We start from the raw sequence: 7,893 nt of genomic DNA on the forward strand, positions 1-7,893 counted from the left end.
ACAAAACCATGTGCCATCAATATTAAGATATGTCACCTTTTTAAAAATCTTCATTGGAAGTAGCTCTCTGGAAGTCAAGGAGTCAAACCACAAAATCAAGCGAGTGTCCACACTGCGCTGAAGAAACAACAGAGGGGCTGGGAGTTACAGTTGAGCGGGATCAAACGAATGAATGTTTCCTTGGTCCCCTGCTCTCAGTACTTCACAGACCCGTTCTCTCTGACAAACACCTGAGGCCAAAACTTCTCTGGCTGAGCCCTCTGCCAAAGAGAGTTAGTTAAGTGTGGAGGAGGTGTGTGTGTCCACGAAGTTGAATTTTAAAAATCTTATATAGAGAGAGAGAAAGCTAACAAAGAAGAAAATGAGAAAGGATGGAAATTAGAATTAATATTAATTCTTTTTACAATCTATTTGGTAGCAGGAATACTAGCCATGATATGCATACACACACACACACACGTACGTAATACATATGCACATTCATTCTCACCAATCCTCACTATAATACCTACTTGATAGAAAGCCATTAAAATTCCATTTTCACAGATGAGGAAACTGAAGCGCCAAACAACTAAGCAAGCTGGCTGCTCACAGTTCAAGCAATAATCAAGCTGAGATTTGAACACAGGTTTCCCTAACCCCAACGCCTATTTTCTATTTCCTAAACCATCTTGGCACTGGAGGAGGGAGGAAAGGATACCCCTCGGGCCTTGCTTGGCGCTACACCCTCCACTAAATTCTTCCTCGTGGTCGGCGTCAGAGTTAGGGCCCCTCTTAATCCTCCTGGGAGGCCAGCACTTCCATATCCCAGAGCTTGGCAGTATCTGTCTTGGACTATAATTAACTGCCTCAGCTAACTACCATCAGACCATGGCCTCTGTGAAAGCGGGGCCCCTATCTTCTTTATTGTGGTAGAAAAGGAATTATCCTGATGGCGGCTCTTACTGAGATGCCCCACTCTGTGCCCCGGTACCAGCTAGCTTTTCGCTAATTAAAGGTGAGGTGCGGGGCCAGCGGCATTGACACCACCTGGGAGTTTATCAACAACGCAGAATCTCAGGCCTGGCCCAGACCTTCTGAATCAGAACCCGCCTGTTTAATAAGACCCCCGGGTGATTTGTATGCACGTTAACATTTCAGAAGCACAGTTTTTTTCTCATTTCACCCTCGCCGCAAACATAGGTGGTACCTATTACTATTAACAGCTAAGGAAACTCAGGCTTAGAAGTGGTAGCACCACTATATAGCACAAAAACCAAACCCCGTAGTAGCTGCTCAGTAAATACTTAAGTGGAAGGATGGCAAGGAAACAAGGAGGGCTAAAAGAAAACAGGAATGGACTGGTTAAATGTCTGGCCTCTGCTTTCGCCTAGCTTGTACCCATTGTGGCAACAGGAGGAGTGGGGCAGTGGTATCCATCAGTCACCCCCGAGAGCTAGGAGCAAAATCCTCCAGAATATAACGTGAAGGAAAACACATTACTGATTATAGCAGAGTTTAGGTGCCCTCCCCTTTCCCAAATAAAATACCAGCCCACAGATAAATGGTTATAGTTATACATTTACAATTCCTACAACTTAATGAAGAAAATGACAGATCCCTCCTTCTTTATTTTGACCCAAAATATACGAACTTGGTGGAAACTATTTAGACAAAGCATAACAAATAGGCAACAGGAGGGAAAGCCGCAAATAACTTCAGAGGCCTTTAAACAAGCTGTTTAACTCAATGCACTTATAGTGTTGGGGGAAGGGGGAGGGGGGACTTGGGCTCAATAATAATTCACTCCCTTCCTAAGAACTCAAACTCCTTTACTGATGAGCAATTTCTCAGGTAGATGAGGGTGAAGCCGAACAAGAAAATGAGTCCATATCAAGTTGTTTTACAGTGGGGCCTTGACTTACGAGTGTCCGACTAACGAGTTTTTTGAGATACCAGCTGTCTCTCGCAGATTTTTTGCATTGAGTTGATAGAGTAATTTGAGTTAACGAGCTCCTTAACGAGCTCGGTCTCCGAACGAATTAAACTCATAAGTCAAGGCCCCACTGTACTTATATGAATAGCAGCTTCATCATTATTGTTTACTCCATGCCATTCATTCTTCTAAGTGCTTCACTTAGAAGAGGGATTTATTCACTATTATTAACCCACTACACAGATGAGAAAACTGAGATGCACAGAAAAAACGGAGTGCAGGTTTGACCCCAGAAACCAAATTTCTAATTCAAGTTTTTCACATTGGCAATTAACCAGGGTTGGGGGAAGGGAAGGGAAGGAAGTGAAAACTGTTCATTTTGTAACAGGCGAAAAAGGGACCTATTTTAAATTTTATTTTTTTCATGTGGACCCAAAATGAACACTTACTAGTGTTTACCTTGAGAGCTTTCTGAATGTAAGTATATTCAACCCCACCCTGTGTCCATAAACCTTGTCTAAGCACAGAGGTTTTCCATGGTTTGACCAGGCTAACTGGCCAGGACCAGCAGCAGCGAGTGGGTGAAGCTGGCAGATGCTGATAAAGGGACACCTCTCAGTTCACTCCCTGCCCACGCTCATCTGCCTAGTGGAACAAGCCAGAACAAAGAGAACATCACTCTCCAATGGCAACTTGCCATTGTGAGCCACGGTTCCTAAAGTGTTAAGAATGCAGCCTCATTCTTAGATGTTGGGAAACACTATTTGGTACTGCGCAGGCTCTCAGAATGGGGAGGGTCCCCTCGCCCACCCCAAAGAACTCCCACTCCTACTTTTAAATTTAGTTCGAATTTGAATTCTCCTTTTCCGCTTTGCTACCAGGGCTTGCAAAGATCCTCCCAGATCCTGTGATTCCTAGAACAAATTTTGGCCCCATCTTTCACTCACCAACTAATCACATACAGACTCCCAGAATCACTTCTACTTGGCTCGAACTTATATGATTATGTAGACTTTTTAAAGGTCTTGCTGCCTAATTCTTCATCTTGATTAAGAGTGTCAAGAGTGGGGAACTCATCTGAGAGGTCCCCGGGCTCTCCCGTTGCTCCCCAGCCCCGGCAGAGGGTCTAGTAGAATAGATGATCAATGAATGACTGCTTTCCATGCAAAGACAAGTCAGATGTTTGAAAATTCAATTTTGGAGAATTCCGTCTCTGAGAAGGAAAGCTTTTAGTTATGCATGCATGCCTGGCTCGTCCACTGTTTCTTCCTCAAATAATTAATGGAGCTTTATTAGGGCGCCTCCAAAATCCTGATGCTACATGCGCTGTATGGAACACAGCGTCACAGGAACCTGCCTCACCAAACGTATTTACCTTCCACTCACTTTCCCACATCCTATCTGATGGTATGTACACGCCAAGGCAGCACTGCCATCTCTCATGTCAGTGCCATAGCCTGAAAGACGTTAAACACACCCACATTTTTCAGGAATTTCACAATTAATGTCTGGAATGTGTTTTGGATTATTCTTCAAAGGATGACATAGTTGCCCTAAGATGAATTCAATATTTTTCCCTTCTCCCATTTGTCATTCTTTAGTCCTCCCACTCCATTATCTTCTCAGGGTCATCTGTTTTATCTATTTCCCCCAACTTCATAATGCCTGTCCCCTTGTGCCCCCCCCCTCCCCCCGCAAGCTATCCCCTTGTTCATGCAGATCACTGCATTTTAATCAATCCCCACAAAACACAGAAACCTGCACCACATCACGAAACACCGCCTACACCTGGATATAATACCCGTCATTAAGCACTGTTCAGAACAATTTTCTTCATAAATTAATCTGCTTGCAACTGCACTGCCAACATATTGCTTGTAGACCATCCTGGTCACTGTTAAATATGTGTTAATGGCTGCACATGTCTCTAGACTTGCTAGTGTTGCCTTTCTGGTCCTCTGCAATTCCTTTGCCCAGTGTTTTTATGTGACCAGACTCCTCAGTAACAGTGAGGAGGACTTTGCAAGCTTGATAGTCCAAGTGAAGGTCAGAAAGTCCTGTCATTTGTATATGTGCAGTGAATAGTCTCTCCGTGTTCTGTCAATATTTACTTTTGGGAGGAACTAATTATTTCCTTGTTTACTTGCATTTCTCTTCCCATACCCTATGAATGTATTTTTATAGGCCCTCTGCTTGCTTCTCGCAGGCATGGCAAAGCTCATGCTAACTGAAGACTTGGAGAAAATGAAACACATTATGGCAACAGTATCAGAAAACCAGTCTGTTCTGTGCTGTAAGCACCCAGAACATATCCTTGATTCTTGTACTCACTGCCCTATGGAAAGTGGGTAGAAGGAACGTTTAAAGTACCTGGGGCAAGAAAAGGAGGCAGTTTTTAGACAGGAGTGGTGAAAATTCTGAAGTTCCATAAAGAGGACATAACCACTGGAAAGAAAGTTGGTGCCCAACTGTGATACCCATCACCTGGATCTAACACAGCCACGTTCTCAGGGCAACGCCACTCAGCAAGCTTGCACCTCACTCTGTCCACACACCGTCAAACGCAAGCCACCATCTTCCCATTTGTTACTTAGAGCAGATTCTCCTTGGCACCTCTCCCCACCCCTTACCAAAGCATACGTACTCTTCCACATTAGGAGGAAAGAAAAAAAAAATGGTCCTCACCCCCTTATCTCAACATGTAATCCTCAACGTCCAATCAGAACATTCTTCCTAGAAAATCCCCCTTCAGTCGCTTTTCAACACTCTGTCTTGGATCTCCCAAAGAGCTCTCCTGTCCAGTCTTCTTGCTCCACAGTTCAGAATCCAAACCTGTTTCTCTGGCTTCCAGGCGATTTACCTGGAGGCAGGCAGCCCGGCCAAGAAACAGGCCACTCAGGATGTTGCCAAGGGCACAGGAAGACTCACCAAATGCCTGGAAACGGGAAAGAGTTGGGTCTTCCCAAAGGCCAGCACTCACTTTTTTTATTTGTTATATATTTTTACTGATTTCAGAGAGGAAGGGAGAGAAGGAAATACCAATGATGAGAGAGAATCATTGATTGGCTGCCTCCTGCACCTCCCCCCCCCCCCCCCTTACTGGGGTCGAGCCGGCAATCTGAGCATGTGCCCTTGACTGGAACCGAACCCAGGACCCTTCAGTCTGCAGGCCAATGCTCTATCCACTGAGCCAAAGTAGCTGGGGGAGCACTCACTTTTTAGACTGAGAGAAAGCAGAGAAAACCATAGGTGTCTGGTTCTAGGCTCAATTTTTAAAATGCAATTATCTAAAACTTTTTTATGAATAACTTAATGAGGATATACTCAATAGCAATCTAAATTATGCCCCCAAAAGTTCGAGTATCAGTATCATGTGAGCCACCGGACCCAACTGTTCACATTATTTAACCTTTCAGAAAATATTTTTTCCTCAGTCTTCTTTTTGTGGAGAGGACTGTTCACTTATCCAATGCACACTTATTGAGAGCCTACGATGGACCAGTGTGCCTTAAAAACCTAAGGCCTTGCGCCATAAGTTGGAAGGGGTCCATTTCTGCACTGATTTATCTAACTCACTCTGTGAACTGCAGTTAACAATATAATCCCTCACACACAAAACCAGTATGGGAAGTAACACAAAAATTACTGCAAGTTGGCAAAGAGAGCAATGTAATTTATATTTAAGTTATGTCACCAAAGCAGGTAGGTTAGTCATGATAATATTTCTATACCAAGCAATATGTTTTCTCAGTGGAGCCAATTAAATAAGAAGTTTTTCAAGAGTTTTCATTAACAGATACAACCAGTAGGGGTCATTTTAGTGCAAAAATTGCAGCAAAAGAGACTTCAACATGAATAAAATATATGAATTCCTATTCATGTTAGTTATGATAACCGTGTTTCAGTGCATGACTCTCTGAATAAAAATGGAAATTGAGGAAAACACTGGCCATTGAGAAGTTTCTTGCAAAGTAACAGAAAAACAAGAGAAAGTCAGCACCTTCTACATAATTACTGATGTGTAAAGACTCCTCTAATTCTAAAAAAGAAAAAAGGTTACTCACTTAAGCTATGTTTTCCATAAATCCTGTAGTAAAGTGAAATACTGGAAACTGTAGATACACTTTGAAAATGCCTGTTTAAATCCAACCATATATCGTGCCAGGTAACACTGTCCTTCTAACTTTGGTTTCATGGGTTCAGAATGTAACTTGATTGCTGCTTTTAGAATTCTAAAAAAAAAAATAATAAAGTGCCCTGGGCACACGATGTTGGTAGCTGAAAACAGGCCTGCTAAAAGAAAAGTGATGCTAGGGAGCATGAATTCAAATATAGTCATGGCAGCAACGATTTGAAAGGCTAATACCAAGGGCACGGGGTGTTGCCAGAAGAAAGGAAGCTATGAGGGATCGCATCATTTCAGAGGAATGAAAGGCTCACCAACCAACTGCCAAAATAACTATATACTCTGACACGGTGCTATTGTTGCCAAAACACTTGATTACTGTTCCCTAGGCTCCACATTTCCTCCACCAGAAATATATCACGAAGAAACAAAACAAGGGTGAGAATCTTCAGAGCCTCCCAAAGTCCCTTCTCAGAGCACAGCAGTTTCCACTGCATTTAACCCCGGTTCAGGCTGCCTGTTCTTTTCAGATTGATGGGGGGCTGGCTTAAGTACATTGTACACTCCGAGTGCCAGGGTTCAAAGATGCATCTTTTAGCACAAGTCATGGAGGGTTACCCAAGTCAAACACATGAAACTGTATCAGAAGTCGATCTCCTGGCAGTTTTTCCTGATGAGAGACCTAAACACAAAATGGGACTTAACACCAGGTGAGAGGCGTTTGCAGTTCAGGCTAATGAGCTCTACTAACCCAGGGTCTTAAGGGGGCAGTACCCAGCCCTTCTGAAAAGTGTTCCCTCCACTCACTGCCCACTAGCCTCCAAACCAGGAAGACCTCCCGGATTTTCCTGTCCAAAATCTAAAAACGGCAGGTATAAGTACATATGCACATCTGTGTATTTAAGGGAAACCGCAGAATTGAAGCCTTTTAATACACCCATCAAATCCCTAAGGTTGCTACCCGCTTTCTAGTACCCAACACAACCAACACATACATTGTGCGCTGCTTCAGAAAAAAAAAATCCTTCTTCTTTCCCTGTTTTCCTAGGTGCTGGCCAGTGAGCAGTAAGGAAGGGACCGGGCGGAGGGCCCCTGTCCCTCCCCCACGCCTGGCCGCTCCTCTGCTCAGACACTAGGATGCCCCAGAACAGCATCATCACCCCAACGTCAGCCCGAGCAGCGATCCCAGTTCCCACTGGTGCTCACGAGCCCTGCCCATCAGCCACATAAAAAGAACTCACTGCCTCTGTCTAGCCTCCAACCTAGCCCAGGCAGCCCGAGGCCGAGGCAGGCGGGCCGGGTTGAAGGCCAACACCCTCCCTACAGCGGTCCTCCCGGGGAAGGGGAGGAGGCTCCACGCATCTCATCTCTTTCTCCCTCCATCAGCCTCAACACCCCGTGCGCAACGCTCCGTGGAGAACAATCCTCGCTGTCAAACAAAAAGAAGGCAACCGGCAACGCGCTAGGAAACACGCCGATACCTGATCTCCAACAGCAGCCACTAAGAGGAACAACTTTTCACTCCCAGATGCGAGCCCCCTTCCCCCTCTCCATTGAGCAGAGAGAGCCTTCGACCGTTTTCAATAGGCAAATAAATGAGTAACCACCGTACGTAACTTCCCCCGGGCTGCCAGGCGCCCGGGCTGAAACTGATTTATATGCGGAGGAGGAGGAAGGGGGTGAAGGAAGAGCGCAGGGGAAAAATAACCAGGGAGTCGCAGGGAGTGAGATGGAGACACGTCTCCTCCGCCCACAGGATCTCGCGGCCGGCGTGCGGCACTCGGTCCCACACTGCGCTCCCGTGGGGAGGGCGAAGCGGCCGGCCTCCCCGAGGGGCTCGCGACAGCCCCGC

This window comes from Myotis lucifugus, unplaced genomic scaffold (genome assembly GCF_000147115.1).
Source record: "Myotis lucifugus unplaced genomic scaffold, Myoluc2.0 scaffold_6, whole genome shotgun sequence".
NCBI classification, from domain to species: Eukaryota; Metazoa; Chordata; class Mammalia; order Chiroptera; family Vespertilionidae; genus Myotis; species Myotis lucifugus.